Genomic DNA, 17,119 nt, shown 5'->3' on the forward strand with positions numbered 1-17,119 from the left:
GGAAACTTCATAGGAGAGAGCATGATGTATAGCTGATGCTTTCCACTGGGATTGAATTTTGCTCATAAATTTGAATCAACTACATATAAATTTCTAAAAGATGCATTTTTTTCCAGATATTTGCAAGAAACATTTCCCCCCAGCTTATCTTTTTTCTTTGACTTTACAGTTTTTGTTGTCACCAAAACATTATTTTTATGAGTACCTTAATATATTATCCCATTAATCTATTGTTTCTCTTATGATTTTTTCTATTTCCAAAATATGTAAGAAATTTTTTTTCCTTCTCACAACTGAGGAGGAAATTAACTTGATTTACTTTGAACTTCCTGCAGGAGATGACACCTGAGTAGGGCCATGAAGGAAGCTAAGACTTTCAAGAGGTAGAGGTAAGAAAGAATTTATTCCAGATGGTGGGAGGATGGATGAGAGACTGGGGAATCCTGAGTAAAAAATATGAAAGCAGAAGAGGGAAAACAAAATTCAACAAAGAACTTATTCCAATTCCAATTTGGCTGGAAATTTTTTCATCATTTTGAGATTTATTTACACAAGGTTCAGATATTCTCCAAAACTTCTTTAAATTCATTCTTTCCTTTCTAGATTAATTAACACCATCCTTGCCAAGGTTCTATATTTTAATGGACATTGATAAGCTAATGCTTGTTGGACAAGTTTCAGCAGTTCCAGATTAGTTTATACAGTAAGCCAGCTGCTTCCTGTAAAGGGAGGGGAGGAGTAGGAAAGGGGAAAGGAGGCTTCTCTCTCTTCCTTACACCTTACCTTGTCATCAGCCATCAAGCTTTGATGGAAAGGTGATGTATCAGCCCAGGAACCAGTGGCCATCAGCAGCAAACATAAGCCAATTCCTTCTTGTGGATTATCCCAAAAGGTAGGTTTCGTGGCCTGGTATCAGGAGTCTCAGGTTGGGCTGCCCTCCCTATCTAAGTCTTCCTCTGCTTTACCCTCTCCTAGCAACTCCTCTCTCTTTCCCCAGAAAGGGAAATCCTGAAGCCCACTAAAAAGTGACAGCCTCTTTGTATCTATCTGAAATATATATAATCTTCTTCCTCACACTCCTGAGTAGTGTCTCCCACTGGTCCAATAGCTTCCCTTAAAAGCCACATGGGTGTGGTGTGGTGGAGAATCAAATTCTTTTCTTCCCTTTTACTGTGGTCTCCTCCATGGGTACCTCCCAATTTGTCATCTCCTACACCCTTCAACTATAGAAATTCATCCAGAGATTAGTTATTTAAGGTCTCTAGAATCAAGACTACTGGGTTTGCTTAGACATTCAAATTATTCCTTTCATGGCTCAATCAGAGGGATAGGTTGCATCAGAGAAGTGCTCATTACTCGTAAGGGATCACAAAGTATTAACACAATAAAACAGCATCAAATTTTACCCCCTTGATTGAGGTGATGATTGGAGGAGAAGGGGAACATACAGTTTTACATAGGTTTGATATTAGGAAAATCTAATCAATAACTCTAGTTATCCAAAAGTGGAATGAGCCTCAGGATGCAATTGATGGCCTCTCACTAGAGACATTTTTACATGAGCAGGATGATATCTTGTCAGGTGGTTTATAAGAGGAAATTCATATTCAATTATGGCTCTGACTAGATAACTTCTGCAGTCCCTTTCAATTCAATGTTATTTTATTCTCTTTTATGATGGTGTTTTTATCTATTTTGTTTTGTTTCAAAAACTCAGTCTTCCTATCTTGTTCAGGCTATATAAAAAAAAAAAAAAACAACCCACAAACAAACAAAAGTGACTGCTTATAGCCCAATCTCATTGCTGACTGGCATAACTTTGACTGTTCCACTTAGAATCTAGGCAGCCTACTAGCTTTCCACTTTGCAGGGTTCATCTCACCAATGCTAAACTTATTATGGGCACCTGGTTTGTTTTAAGTCTACCACATAACTCTCCAACTCAGGCAGTCTATTATGCTCAGCTGTTCCAACAGCAGGTACTGCAGGAGTAGGCCACCATGCTGGGTTTCTTTTATCCATAATATATAGATCATTGATCCATGTGTAATGTGGTATGACATATGGAACTAAAATTGCCCTTCTTTTCCTGGAAGATGTATTTATTCCATTTTTTGCATACAAGTCATCATTTATAATATTCTCCAAAGCATTTACAGTCATTACAGATCTCTCTAATTGCCTTTAGGTCAAACACAGTCTTGATTTTTTTGGAAACTGTAATATATCATGATTTTGAGTCATATGATATAACCGGGGAAATATTAGTGTTTAAAGGATATTTTCATTTGTTTCTTTCAGGGAGCAAGATGTAGTGAGAATCATTAAGAAAAACAGGTATTATCCAAGTACACACTAACACCCATATCATGTTTAATAACCCATTAAAGGTTTCCAACAAATTGAATGAATACTTTATGAAGAATTCTTGCAAAAACTTGGCTAAATGTTGGATGGAATGAGGTGTGCATAGGTTACTAACTGAATTACTGGTGCAAATAATCACATCAGTGAGTCAGTCAGTCAGCTAACAACCATTTATTAAGTACTTACTATGTACCAGGTACTGTTTTATGCACTGGTGATATAAAGAAAGTTTTAAAAATGGTAAGGTCATGGAGCTATTAAATTATTGCAATAGTAGAGTAATCATTAGTGACATCTGTACCAATTGAAATTCTGAGAAAGAGTCCCGAGTATGATTAATCAATTTATTAGCTAGATAAGCAATAACCAATAAATTGAGGTCACTGAGCTCTCTCAATGACCAGAGACCCAGAGTAAGGCTCACAGGGTCCTTTCCTTCTGGCAGTATATCATTGGGACCTCCTCTGATAAATGAAAGGCAACCCTGATTGGTGGATATTGTAATACGGAGGTGAGTTAAGAGTTCTCAACTTCTCCCTAATGTCCTTTGGGGTTGGGAAAGAGGCAGCTGGGGAAAGTAGTCTAGTCATGAGATGAAGCTGCCCCTAGCAATCTTGGCAAGCAAAACCACCCCACTCAAGATCTCCCTGGCTAGCCTACCCTTTGCAGGGGAGGTCACACCCAATTTGTTTAGAAATCAAGGATAGTCATCCCATGGCTACCTTCTGCTTATGGAATAAACAGAGCAAGGGTCCATGCTCAGGCAGATGCTCTGAGAGCTGGTAGTAATTGTATTCCTCAGGCATTATGGGCAGGGAGAGGTTTCTCTTTAAATTAAGCTAAATGACAAGGGTTTTGATAGAAAAAGGATATTATAAATTAATATTAATAATCAAATGATTTTATCTTAATATTAATTTTTCTCAACACAGACCTAGAGTGTTTTTCCACCTTGTCTCTTCCATGTTTGTGATGTACAAATGGTATTTCCCTTTTAGAAAGAAGTGGTTGGGGTGGCTAGATGGCACAGTGAATAGAGCACTGATCCTGGAGTCAAGAGAACCCGAGTTCGAATCAGGCCTCAGACATTTAACACCTACTAACCATGTGACCTTGGGCAAGTCACTTAACCCCAATTGCCCTGCCCTCCCCCCTCCAAAAAAAAGCAAAAAAAAAATGAATGGTAGAATGGATGGAATGAGGTGTATGCCATATTTTCAAATTTAATAGATGTGTATATTGGAACACCAAATACATGAAAGTTTTGTTATTTGAATTCTTTAGATAATTTTCCTGTGAAACCATATAGTTCAGGTTCCTTTTATGCATCAGTTTATTTATGACATGTTTAATTTCTCTTCCTAGAATTGGTTTCTTCAGTTATCTATTTCCTCTTTTTCCAATTATATTATTTTAAAATATTTTATTATTTATGAATTTTTCTCGGGTTTAAATGTAGCTCTCTATAATAATACTTGAAAGTTTAAAAAAGTTCTTTTGCTTTCTTTTGCAATCTTCCTGTTGATTTTCTAATTTCATTTGTTTTCTCACCCCTTTTTCATTTAATTTAACTAGTCACCAATTTTCTTAGTATATAAATAAATAGGATTTTTATTTATAAATTTATTTTTTTTCTTTTAGTAGTTTTTATTTAATTCCTTTCAGTTCTGTAATTTCTTCACACAGATACAACTCATACCACCCTGGTCTACTACCTGAAAGCCAGATATTTTACATTGATTAGGAGTATTTATGGTATAGGGGGTGTAGGCCCTCTGTAAGCTGTTCCACTCTCCACTAAATCAATAAATGATGTTCCTCCAAGTGTGGAGGTAGAATCCTGTCACCCCAGTTCCACTTAGCCACCTACAGTCAGAGTAACTTTTACAAAGAAAAATTTACTTCAAAAGGTATATTTATATATAGCTATAGCTATGTGTGTATGTGATTTTTTGCTCTACTCTCCTGGGTATGGAAATTTGCCCTCATCTGGGTTGATGATATCAGTTGGCCTGCATTGCATTTGGGAATTTTCACTGAAACCAATGCCTTCTCTTGTTCTCTTTGCACCTCAAACTTTTTTCTGTCCCACTAAGGTTCCCAAACTTCTTCCAAAATCTCTACCTCCACCCATATTAATTACATCAGACAAGAATTTGGCAGCTGCTGTATTTCATTATATATCAGGAAGAAGGAATAGATTCTTAAGTAAAAACAATAATGGAGAGCAATTTGTAAGTATACTGCTGCCTGAGCTATTAGCAATGGTGAATAGGATTAGTTCTTTCCATGAGCTCAGCCCTGTACTGAAGGGAGAAGAAATGATGCACCAGTTTAACAGAGATAATATGTTTGAGTGAATCCATCTTTAAAAGGCAAGTGAGGGGAAGAAACAAAATTCCTTCCGAGAGTCCTATTGTTTCACCAGCACTCATGATCATTTCTAGGGGTGTGGAGGAGAAAAGGGGTAGATCCTCTTCATCTTTGATTTGTCATCTGAAGCCAAACCTCAGCAGCTTATGAAGAAGAAAGTAAAGGAACTTACTCTGAGGCATCAAGTACCCCCTTCAATATTTCCTCCCATAGGATGGAGAACAAGAATAACTGCCTTCCTGCCTCTGTTTCTCACAGAAAACTTCAAAAACACAGCCTCAGAAAGCAAAATTCCAAAGACTTTCAGTAAATGTTGAGCTCTAAGATAGCATCTCCCTAAGTCTCCTATCTCCATGGCAATGTTATCCAGGTAAGGAGTATGGGAAATAAGACCTACACAAATATTGCATCACAATTTGGCCTTTTCAAATTACTCAAATTCCTTTACTTTTCTATGTTTCTCTTATGGCCTCTAGTTTGCATTGCAAAGATTCTCTCCAGATATCATTTCCCCCAAAACAATGCTCATGTAAGAGGGTTTTCCCTTTGGTTGTGTGACTGTAAGTGTCAGTATCTTTAAAGCAACTGATTAAGAAATATTCAGGGATAAAGTATAAGTGACATAGCTATTCTGATGGATACAAAGATCCAAGACAAGTCTGAAGGACCCATAATAAAAAATGCTATCCACATCTAAAACAAGAACTGATGTAGTCTGAGTACAGATTGAAGCACATTCTTTTTCATTTTATTTTTCTTGCTTTTTTTTCAACATGGCTAATATGGAAAAAAGTTTTGCATGATTTCACATATGTAATTGATATCACGTTTCCCATTTTCTCAATGAGGGTAGTGAGGGAGGGAGAGAATCTGGAACTCAATTTTTAAAAAATTTAATGTTAAAAATTAAAAATATATATATAAAATAAAAAAGAAATATTCAGGGTCTTTTGCTGTACTATTATCTGACTGGCATTTGAGTTAATTAGCTTGTTCAAAGACAGTTATTAACATAAATAGATTTGATTCAGGTCTCCTAAACTCTCTGAAAGTTGAAGCCCTAGTAACAATCAATATTCTAAAAAGATATATGTGTATATATGTAAGTTGGGCCAAGATGAGATCAACTGATGATAAAATATATTTAATTAAGGGTATCTATGTAGAGCACATTACTTCAGGGAAGCACTATAAAAACTGAATAATTGTGCCATATTTTTAAATGAAAGCAGTTAATATTTTATAATACGGAATTGTGATCATTATATTTGCTGTTTATAAATTTTCTCATATACTAATTAATTTTTTATTTCTAGATGCATATAACAAACATTTTATTTTACTTATATTTAGAAAACCTTTACTTATTATTTTAAGTAATTGATTTAACAATCATGGTGACTCCCAAATTTGTTTTACAAGAGATGCATATTATATAAATATATTCATATTTACTAATAAATAAAGACATATATAGATATATAGAGGTAGCTGAATCTCCAGGACCTTGTAGTGAGCCCAGTACTAGATATCATCTTGTAGAGCAGCCCCTGTGGAGATGCTGCCTGGTAATTGCTCCTAGAGGTGTTAACAGATACTGTTACTGACAACCCAGTAAAGAAAGCTCCTGCCATTAAATCCCTTGAAACTCACTTCATTTGGCCACCATGTCCAATCAGTTGTCAAGTTCTGCTGTTTCTAACTGTATAATATCTTTTGTGTAAATCTACTTCTCTCTTCTGATACTACTACCATCCCTGGTACAGGCCTTCATCACCTCCCATCTGGATTATTGTGATAGCTTTCTGGTTGGTTTCCCTGGCTCGTCTCTCCCCACTCTAATCCATCCTCCATTAAGCTGTTAAACACATCATCCTAAAACTCAGAAATGAGGTTGTCATCCCCTATTAAAAACCAAAACAAAATAAAACAACAAAAAAAAACCTTTGGCTCCCTATTATCCCCAGAATCAAATATAAAATAATAACAAGTGAATTCTAGGTGACTGACTGCTTTCTTGTGCAAGGTAAGCTAGTGGGGGTGGGTGGGCAGTACACTATTTTAGAAGCAATACGAGAGGTCAATGAACAAATCGTATGGTATATACTTCTGCAGTAGCTCCTAGTACCAACAATCATTTCAATATATTGCTTTCAAATAGATAACCAACATATATAAAACTGGTAAGAATAGGTATCTGCTTTTTTTGCAGCAAATGTTTAGAATGAATGTTCTAGGCACTGGGGATATATGAATAAGCAAACTAGCTGATCCCTTTCTTGTTTGGTTTTGTTTCCTCTTTCCCATTGTTCATTCCATATGATACAATCCTTCTTTATAAAACCTGACTAATGTCTAATGTGAAAGTATTTGCAGATCCTATACTTGATTGTATGCCTTCATGGGGCAGGAGGGGAGAGAGGGAGAGAATTTGAAACTCAAGGAATTGTGGAACTGAATCTTGTAAACTAAAAGTAAAAAAAAACAAATTAATAAAGACCAAATAAAATAAACTAAAACAAAAAAAGATACTCATGCTCTCAAAGAGCTCACATTCTGTTTAGGGAGACAACTTGCATGGAGACAATAGATGGAAAAAGACCCTTGGTCCTTAGGATGTAGCAACAAATCAGAAGTCAATGGGTCTCCTTTAATATTATTTCCATAGATAAAGTTCTATTCATTTTTTATGTTGAACCATTTGACAGTTCCAAGGGCTTTGGTGGCAAGAACCTTTTTACTTGACTAACTGTGGCTGTTAACACTTGTAGGAGCAATTACCAGGCCTAATCTCCACAGGAGTTGCCCCCACAGGATAATATCTAAGACACTGGGCTCACTACAAGGTCCTGGGAGATTCAGCTATCATCTGTATGTATCTTTCTATTCATAAATATAAAGGTATTTATGCAATATATGTCTCTTGTAAAAACAGATTTGGAAGTTGGCATGTTTGCTAAATCAATTACTTAAAAATAAGAATTAAGTAAAATGTTTTCCAGACATACATAAAATATATTCAATAGTAAAAGGAAAGGAAGAGGAGAAGATTTGGAGGAGGGAATAATAAGTTCAGTTTTAGACAGGTTGAGATTAAATATCTGTGGAACATCCAGTTCAAGATGTCCAATGGGCATTTGGAGATGTGGAACTGGAGACTGAGAAAAAAGTTAGTTAGAAGACTTTGGTTTGAATCTAAACACTAGAACTTATTAACTATGTTACCATGGACAACTCACATAACTTCTTTGAGCTTCAGTTTTCTTATTTGAAAAAGTGAAAAAAATAATATTTACATAAGACTTTTATGAAGATAATATGATCTTAAAGGAGAGGGAAAGGTCAAGATTTTTAAACTGTATCCTCTTAATTACTACATTAATGAAAATTATTATTAGTTATTATATAAGATTATCTTAGGGCATGATCAGATTAAGTAGGTTGCTGTATAACAATGACAAGAAATGATATGAAATATTTTCAAGGAAGCACATAACCAGAAAAAATAGAGATTACCCATTGATGTATCAAGAAGAGAGAAAAATGGATGGTTGAATGCTATAATGGTATTGATGAATGATAGTGAAAAAACCTGCCATCCTCTCAAACTCTTATCCCGTAACTCTAACTTTCATTGCTGAATATCCATTTTTACTCATTGATTCTACATTGATGTCATCCACTGACTTCTCAACCCCTTGCATTCTGACTGCCAACCTCATGACACCATTGAAAATTCATCTCTTATAGGTCATCAGTGATACCCTAACTACTAAACCCAGTCATCTTTGTTTCTTAATTCCCACCTTTCTTCACAGCTTTTGACACAGAAGGCCACCTTGCCTCTTATATGTGCTACTCTTTCCTTGTTTAGTGATACTGATTTCTCCTCATTATCTTCTATCTAAATGACTAATATTTCTCAGTCTCAGTTCCCAGATAATCTTCCAGCTATTTTGTGCAATTCACTGGCAAGTCAAGACAATACTCTTATGGTGTCATTGGTTCTCTTCAAGAACATAGGGTCAACAACAGCAACAATATAGACTCTATCTAATCTTCACTCTTCCCCTTTGAAATCTCATCTCTCCCTTGGTTTAAATTATTAATTTCATATAGATGATTCCTCTGTGTGTCAAACTCCAGACCTATTTATCAAATGTGTGCTAAAAATCTCCAGTTGAATATACCATTGGTATGTTAAAAGCAACATATTCAAAATAGTACTCAGTTTCTCCACTGACCTATTCCTCTTCTAAAACGTCTTTCTTTTCTTTTTTTTGTCAAATTAATTACCATACCATCTTCCCAATCACCCAGGTTCATTACCTTGGAGTCATATTTGACTATTTCTTTTCTTTAATCCACCATACTTCATCATTTAACATAATCCATACATTCTGCCACCACAACATTGCTGATATCCAATTCTTTCTGCTTTCCTTGTTTTCTCCTAATTCAAAACTTAAGCATCTCCAACCCAGACAATTGTCATAGCTTCACAATAGAGCTTCCTGTCTCAGCCCCTTCTCCTCTCTGCACAGTTTAGCTTTAACATAGTTTTAGAATGTTATACACATTTCCCTATTATGCAAATTACACTCTAGTTAATCTAGACTAATAGTTGCTACTTGAATAGGGCATTACAACTCTCAACCCTGTGTGCTCATATGAACCATGACCCATATCTGATATTTCTTAAAGATTAAAATATTTTAAGATTAAAACAGGAGCAGAGCATAAACACTTAATATGATATATGTTATTTATTCATATATACTTTTCTTTTATAAACTTAAAAAACAGTTTGAATAGCAAGTTACTTTATTTAAATATTATAGACTTTAGGAATTAGTTCTATTCAGTTCTTTTCTTGGAAAGAATCAACAAAGCATTGTTTAGTCGAGTTGCTGTGATTTTAAAAATAACTACATTTTAAAATACATAACTCTTATCACTTTGCCTTTTTTTAAATCTAATACTGCATTTTAAAAAGCCAATATCACTTTCCCCCCTCCTAAGTCCAATCATTGTGCAATGCATATCTTTTATATTTAAAAAGATCATTAACTCAATGTTATCCCCCATTATTCCCATTAAACCACTGGGGTATAACATAAGACACTATATATTTATTAGAGCCTGAAAATAGGTATTAGCTCCATACTGTGGGTTCCATTTTAATCCAGCTACTGAGTGAGCCCAGTGGAGCTGCGTTTATAACCTGAGCAATCACTATTTTTCACAGCACCAGACACAGATTCTGGTTTACACTTGAGGACCACTTAACTACTGAGGTTTTATCCCAATGCTGCTTCCCACCAGGAAAATAAAATTCCTTTTTAATAATATAATACATGTACTTACTGACTTATCTGTACACATTTTCTCATTATTTTTATTATTTTAAATTTTAGAGTGCTCATACAATAAATTGTTCACTTTTCCATAATGATTTCTAGTTTGAAAAGCCCTGTCCTCCTTTCCTCCCCCCCTCACAAAAAAAGTCATATGAGGTATGTAGTATCCTTATTTACAGGAGAGGAAACTGAAGCAACAGTCAGAGAAGTTTGTACCATTTTTTCACAGTCACTCCAGTCACATAATAGAGTCAAGGCAGAAAACCATATCATCTCACTCGGAATCTAGTTTTCTTTCTACTGCCCAAAACTGTCTTACTTCCTGTATTCACAACACTCCTAATATTTGTTAGTGCATGAGGAAAAGCAAAGCCTGATTAAAGATAATAATAATAATAACTGAACATAAAGCATGAAAGGATTTGGTATAGAGAGAAAATAATCAAAAAGAAAACTGAAATAATAAGATGACTTCTAGTGAAATACTGAGTCATTTCTTTGCTTCACCTGCTTGTAAATGTTTTATAAAGTTTTTTTTTAAGCTAGAGTTCAAGATTTAGTTCCCCTATTTTGTCTTGGAAATGAGACATCAAATAAGCAATGTAGTGTTGTTTTCTTATCCTATGCCCCTCCCTTAACTTTAGCCTAAATTTTTATTCATCTCCCCTGGTGTTTTGCATGTAGGGCATGCCTGCTGCCTACATACAACTAAAGAGGACCTATAATGACTCTTGAGTGGATATAACTATTGATCATTGACTTCATGGTTAATTTTTCACACGCAGGAACTAGACATCCTTGGAAGTCCTTCTTTCAAACAACCCTTTTCTCCCCTTCCCTAAAAATCAAGCAAAGCTTGTTGAGATAAGTGTAGTTTTTCTATGAGTCATTTATTTCCTGGATCATTTGCTGTCTTCATGCTCTTCTCTCTTACAAATATTTACAGATTTGGTTATGGAAAAACCCTTGGATTTGTAGTCACAAAGCACTGTTGAACTGGGGCAAGTCTTTTTTTCTTCTTTGGATCTCAGTTATTTTCCTTTTAAATGGGGGTGATTGGCCCAGTAGAGATGTCAAACACACGGGTCATGGGACACATGACCTGAAATACTCCAGAATGAGGCCAAACCAGATCAAAATGTAATTGTAATATTTAACAAAATAAATTAAAAATACAATAAAATATAGATAACATAACATTTTAAAGCTGTCAAGTTGTTGCCCACAGTTATCCTTATGTACTGATTAATTGTAGTAGCCTAGATTTTATCTGAGCTTCATACCACTGGCCTAAACTATTCCTGGGGTCTCTTCTAGCCTTAATTTTTTATGTTTTATTAGATATAGAACTTACAAATGGAATGGACAACAGCTTGTCTTCATATTTCAAATTTTTTCCCATGTATGTTAATTCCAACTTTATGGTTTTTTTTCTGTTATCTCTCTCTTCCTTTATGAGCACATGCTAATAATTGTATCCTGCAATAGATGATTATCTCATTTATTTTCAAATGTCTACATCAGTGAATGTAAAGTTGTATTAGGACCTAAAGGATCCTAGAGACCCCACAGACAATTCACTAATGGTCTAAACGTGGATCAAGAGGAATAATGATAAAGAAAAACAAAGAGAAAATATTAATGATAATAATAAACAACTGTACTAAGTGCTTTACAATTATTATCTCATCTAGTCCTCACAAGAATCCTGGGAATTAAGTTAGGTTAGGTTTATTATTCTCACTTTACATATGAGGAAACTAAGGCAAATAGTGTTTCAGTAATTTGCCTAGGGTTATACTATTAAAAAGCATCTGAGGTGATATTTGAAGCTAGGTCTTCTTGACTCCAGGCATGGCACTTAGTATACTGAACCACCTATCAAATATAATAGTAATAGTAATGTGGACTAGAAAAAGTCCAAGAGGTAAACAAAGGGGGAAAAAAGTAATTTCTCAGCAAGTACAAATAGAACTTCAAGCAAAAAGAGCCAGACACAGGATGGGTTGAATATGAAGGGATGATATCAAAAAATTAAATTAAGAGGTGAGAGAGCAATTTTTTGGGAGAAGGAGAAAGGGAGAGATAGATTAGAGTAAATTATCTCATACAAAAGAAGCAAGAGAAAATTGTTACAATGGAGGGGAAGAACAGGAAAGTGAAAGGGAATGGAACAACCTGATTCTCATTGAATTTGGCTTAAGGTGGGAATAACATACACACTCAATTGGGTATCTTACCCTACAGGAAAATAGAGGGGTAAGGGATGAGAGGGGGCATGATAGAAGGGAGTGCAGATTAGGGAAGAGGGTAGTTAGAAGCAAACATTTTAAAGGGGATAGGGTCAAAGAAGAAAATAGAATAAGTGTTGGGCAGGATAGGGTGATGGGAAATATAGTTAGTCTTTCACAATATAACAACTATGGAAATGATTTGGGTAACTACACATGTACAACCTATATTGAATTGCTTATCTTCCTAGTGGGGGTGGGTGAAGAGGGAAGAAGAGAAAAAATCTAGAATTCAAAATTTTGAAATAAGATATACAGGTACTGGGGTATAGAAACCCATCTTGCCCTACTAGAAAGTTAGAGGAGTGATGGGGGAGGATATGAGACAACAGATTGGAGGAAGGGGTATTCAGTAGGCTTGCTATTTTTGGGTGGAAGGTAGGGGAATGATGGGAAGAAAAAATTGTAACTCAAAACCTTGTGGAAATGAATGTTGGAAACTAAAGATTTATTAATTAATTAATTTTTTAAAAAAAAAAAGAAAAAAAAAGAGTGAGAGCAGCTAGCTGGCACAGCGGAAAGAGTGCTGAGCCTGGAGTCAGGAAGTCTCATCTTCCTGAATTCAAATCTGGCCTTGGATACTTACTAGATGTGTGATCCTGGGCAAGTCACTTAGCCCTGTTTGTCTCAGTTTCTTCATCTGTAAAATAAATTGGAGAAGGAAATGGCAAACCACTCCAGGATCTTTGCCAAGAAAACCCCAAATTGGATCATGAAGAGTAAGACAAAGATGAAAAATGCCGGAGCAACTGAAAAGATTATCCTGGATACCGGGGTTATAAGAATCCCTGGAGGAAATAGTAAAAGAGATTTTAAAAATAATGTTAGTGGGAATGACAGGGAAGAAAGAATGGGGAAAAAACAAGAATACTTAGAACATAAGCTCCCAAAAAATTGCTCTCTCACCTCTCTCTACCCAATTACCCAATACTTAGAACAGTGTTGAAATTTATCCAAGAATTGGAGTCTTTGAGAATTAGATTGAACTAAATAAAAAAACAATGATTCCATGAAGCAACCAGAAATACCAAAATAAAATCAAAAGATTGAAAAAATAACAATTTAGGATATTTTGCATAAGCAAAAACTGAAATTAAATATTACAGAGATATAATCAAGTAATAATAAGATAATGAAAATATTATTTTTAAAAAGGCACTTAGATGTCATAGATCCAGAAACTCTAACTAAAAATGGGAAGATATAATAAAATTGTAGGGGAAAATGAAAATTAAAAAATACACATAATCTTCTAGGAGATACTCCAGAATGAAATCTCCCAGGAACCTCATAGTCAATATCCAAGGCATCCAAATTCCTGATTTTCTTTTTAATCTATGTAATATGTACCCTAAACCTAATTTATGGAAGAAGCTACTTTCTATTTTCTTACAATTTCTTTACTTACTATATTACCTTGGCATCTGGGAGATGCAGTGGATATTATTTAGGGTCTTTCTATTTATCAAACACTTCTATGCTTTTTTTTATCTTTTATCCAACTTGTTTCACTAGTAAACCATATTTTTTAAAAAACAGTGACCAATGACCAAAGGGCTATAAATACTTTCATACCCTTTGATCCAGCAATACCACTCCTAGGGTTATATCCCAAAGAGATCATAGAAGTGGGAGGAAGACCCATATGTACAAAAATGTTTATAACAGCTCTTTTTGTGGCGGCAAAGAATTGGAAATTAAGGGGGTGCCCATCAATTGGGGAATGGCTGAACAAGTTGTGGTATATGCATGTTATGGAATACTATTGTGCTATAAGAAATGAGGAGCAGACATTCTTCATATTTACCTGGAGAGGCTTATACAAACTGATGCTAAGTGAGAAGAGTAGAACCAGGAGAAATTTGTACAAAATTACAGACACAACATATGTGTGATGACCAGCTTTGATAGACTGGACTCCTCTCAGCAATGCAGTGACATAAGTCAATCCCAAAAGACTCATGATGGAGAGAAATGTGTGCATCCAGAGAAAGAACTAGAAAGAATTGTTTATATCCAGGTGGAAGCAAAATACCTGATCTTTTTCCTTCTCTTATTTGGTTTTATGTCCTCTTTACCATTTTTCATTCCAGTTGATACAATCCGTCTCTATAATCTGACTAATGTATAATGTGAAAGTATTTACAGATCCTATACTTGACTATATGCTGCCGTGGGGAGGAGGGGAGGAAGGGAGACAAAATGTGAAACTCAAGGAATTATGGAATTGAATCCTGTAAACTAAAAGGAAACAAACAAATTCATTTTAAAAATATTAAAAGTAAATAAAATAAAATGTAGTTGGGAACTATTTCACAAAATAAATAGGAAATACAAAAGAAAAAAACAGGGACCAAATAATTTTGAGGATTAGTGCGTTTTAGTTAAGTTTGAAGTCTGATACTGCTTAGTCCCTATGTTATTATTTTTCATTATTCTTTTTGAGATTCTTTATATTCTATTTTTCCAGGCGATTTATTTTTTTCTTTTTATAGAAATATTCCTTGATAGTTTGATTTTTATCATGCTGAATAAGTAAATTAATTTGATTATTATTGCCATCCAATTCAACAACACCAATTATTATTTTTCCATTTGTTTATATATTTTTTGTGAAAATTATTTTTAATTCTACTCATATATTTCCTATCTATACCTCCATAGGAGAACACCTAAATATTATATATTTCTGCTAGATTTTGTTGATAATATAAAGATTGGTGCTGTGAATCATTTATTTTATATTCTATTTTCCTGAAGGTTTGTCTCTAGTCTTTTCTTAAACAATCATGAGATCTGCAAAAAAATATTAATAATTTTAGTTACTCTTGGCCTGTTTATTCTCTAAATTTGTTTTTGTTTTCAATCATGTTCCTTTATCTAATATTTCTAGTACTAAATTAAGTAATAGAGTTCATAATGAAAATCCCTTGCTTTTCCCTTGATTCTGTTGGGGAAAAAATCTAGTTTATCTCCCTTAAAAATAATGATGGCTCTTACTTTTAGATTGGTATTTGTTATATTAATAAGAGGACCATTTGCCCCTATGTTTTTAATGTTTTTTTTTTCAAAAGAAATAGGCACTATATTTTGTTTGTTCAAATCTTTTTCTGCATTTCTTGATATAATCACATTTAATTTTTTGTTGATTTTTTTGTTTTTTGTTTTGTATTATACATATAGTCTGTGTATATTTCTCCTGATATTGAATTAATCTCACATACCTGGCATAAATTCAACCTCAATTCAAACTACCTTATTTATGTACTGTTCGAATCTCTACACTAATATTTTATTTTAAATGTTTCTATCATAATTCATTAGTGACACTTGTCTGTAGTATTTATCTGTATTATTGCTGCTGTTTTGCATATCAAGACTATATTTATATCATAGAAGAAACTTGATAGGATTCCTTGTTTTCATTATGCGTGATAGAATTTATCTTGGGTAATTCATCCCTCTTTCACTCTACAGATCTGAAATATTATTTATGGATTTTTCTTCCCCTGAGACTGAGTTATTTAAATCTTCCATTTTCTTATCATTCAATTTGAGTAGTTTTCATTTATTTTTGGTAAATATTATTCCAATTAGTTTCAATTATCATTGTCTTAATAAATGGTTGTGACTGAATGATTATTGAAATGTAACCAGGTAAAATGGTTTTCAGTTACTTCCTTAATATTTTCATCATTTGTTGTGAATTATCCTTTGGCAGTTTTGATACGGCCAGCTTCAGTTCCCCCTCTTTCTTTAAAAAAAATGAGACTAAGAGTTTATGTTTTTCTTCCCAAAAACACTATTTTTCAATTCATTGTGTATGTGATTGTTTTATACTTTCAATTTTATTACTCTTTAAATTTCAAATTTCTCTATTTTGTTTACTTGTATTTACATTTCAATGTATATATCAATATCTGATCTTTGATAAGGAATTTTTTTTGCCTTCTGGACATATTCCGAACCCTCATTTTTAAAATTTAATATTTTAAAAATTATTTATTTTTTAGAAAATGCACATATGTAGAAAATTTTAGCATTCCTTTTTACAAGATTTTGAATTCCAAGTTTTTCTCCCTTCATCCCTCCCATCCCTCTCCTCTTCTGAATGGTAGGTAGTTTGATATAATTTATACATGTGCTATCATGTAAAACATATTTCCATATTGGTCACAGTTGTGAAAAAAGAAAGAGATCAAAAGGAAATAAAACCACAGGAAAGAATAAAGTTAAGTGAAAAAATATACTTCAGTCTGCATTCTGATTCAGTTCTTTGTCTGAATATAGGTGGCATTTTCCTTCATGACTCTTTCATACTTTTCTTGGATCATTGTGTTGCTGAGAAGAGCTGAGTCCTCCATATTGATCATCACATGATGTTGCTGATACTGTACGCAAACATTCCTGGTTCTGCTCATTTCAATTTGCATAAGTTTGTATATGTCTTTCCAGGTTTTTCTGAAATCTGCCTGTTCATCATTTCTTATTAAACAATAGTATTCCATTACATGTGTATTTTATAGCTCATTCAGTCATTCCTCAATTGATGGGCATCCCCTCACTGTCTAATATTTTCCACCACAAAAAGGACTGCTGCACTGTTGTCCTGAGACCCACTGGGGACCCTTGTGTCTGGTGCTGCCCTTGGGGGTGGAATGGGGGTTGGCAAGTACTAATGGAGACCACAGGGGCCTGGCAGCTTACCTGATGGTGAACTGGACTCCT

This window comes from Petaurus breviceps, unplaced genomic scaffold (assembly GCF_028583685.1).
Source record: "Petaurus breviceps papuanus isolate PSGF00001 unplaced genomic scaffold, PetGlider_PUasm1.0 90686, whole genome shotgun sequence".
Taxonomy (NCBI): Eukaryota; Metazoa; Chordata; class Mammalia; order Diprotodontia; family Petauridae; genus Petaurus; species Petaurus breviceps.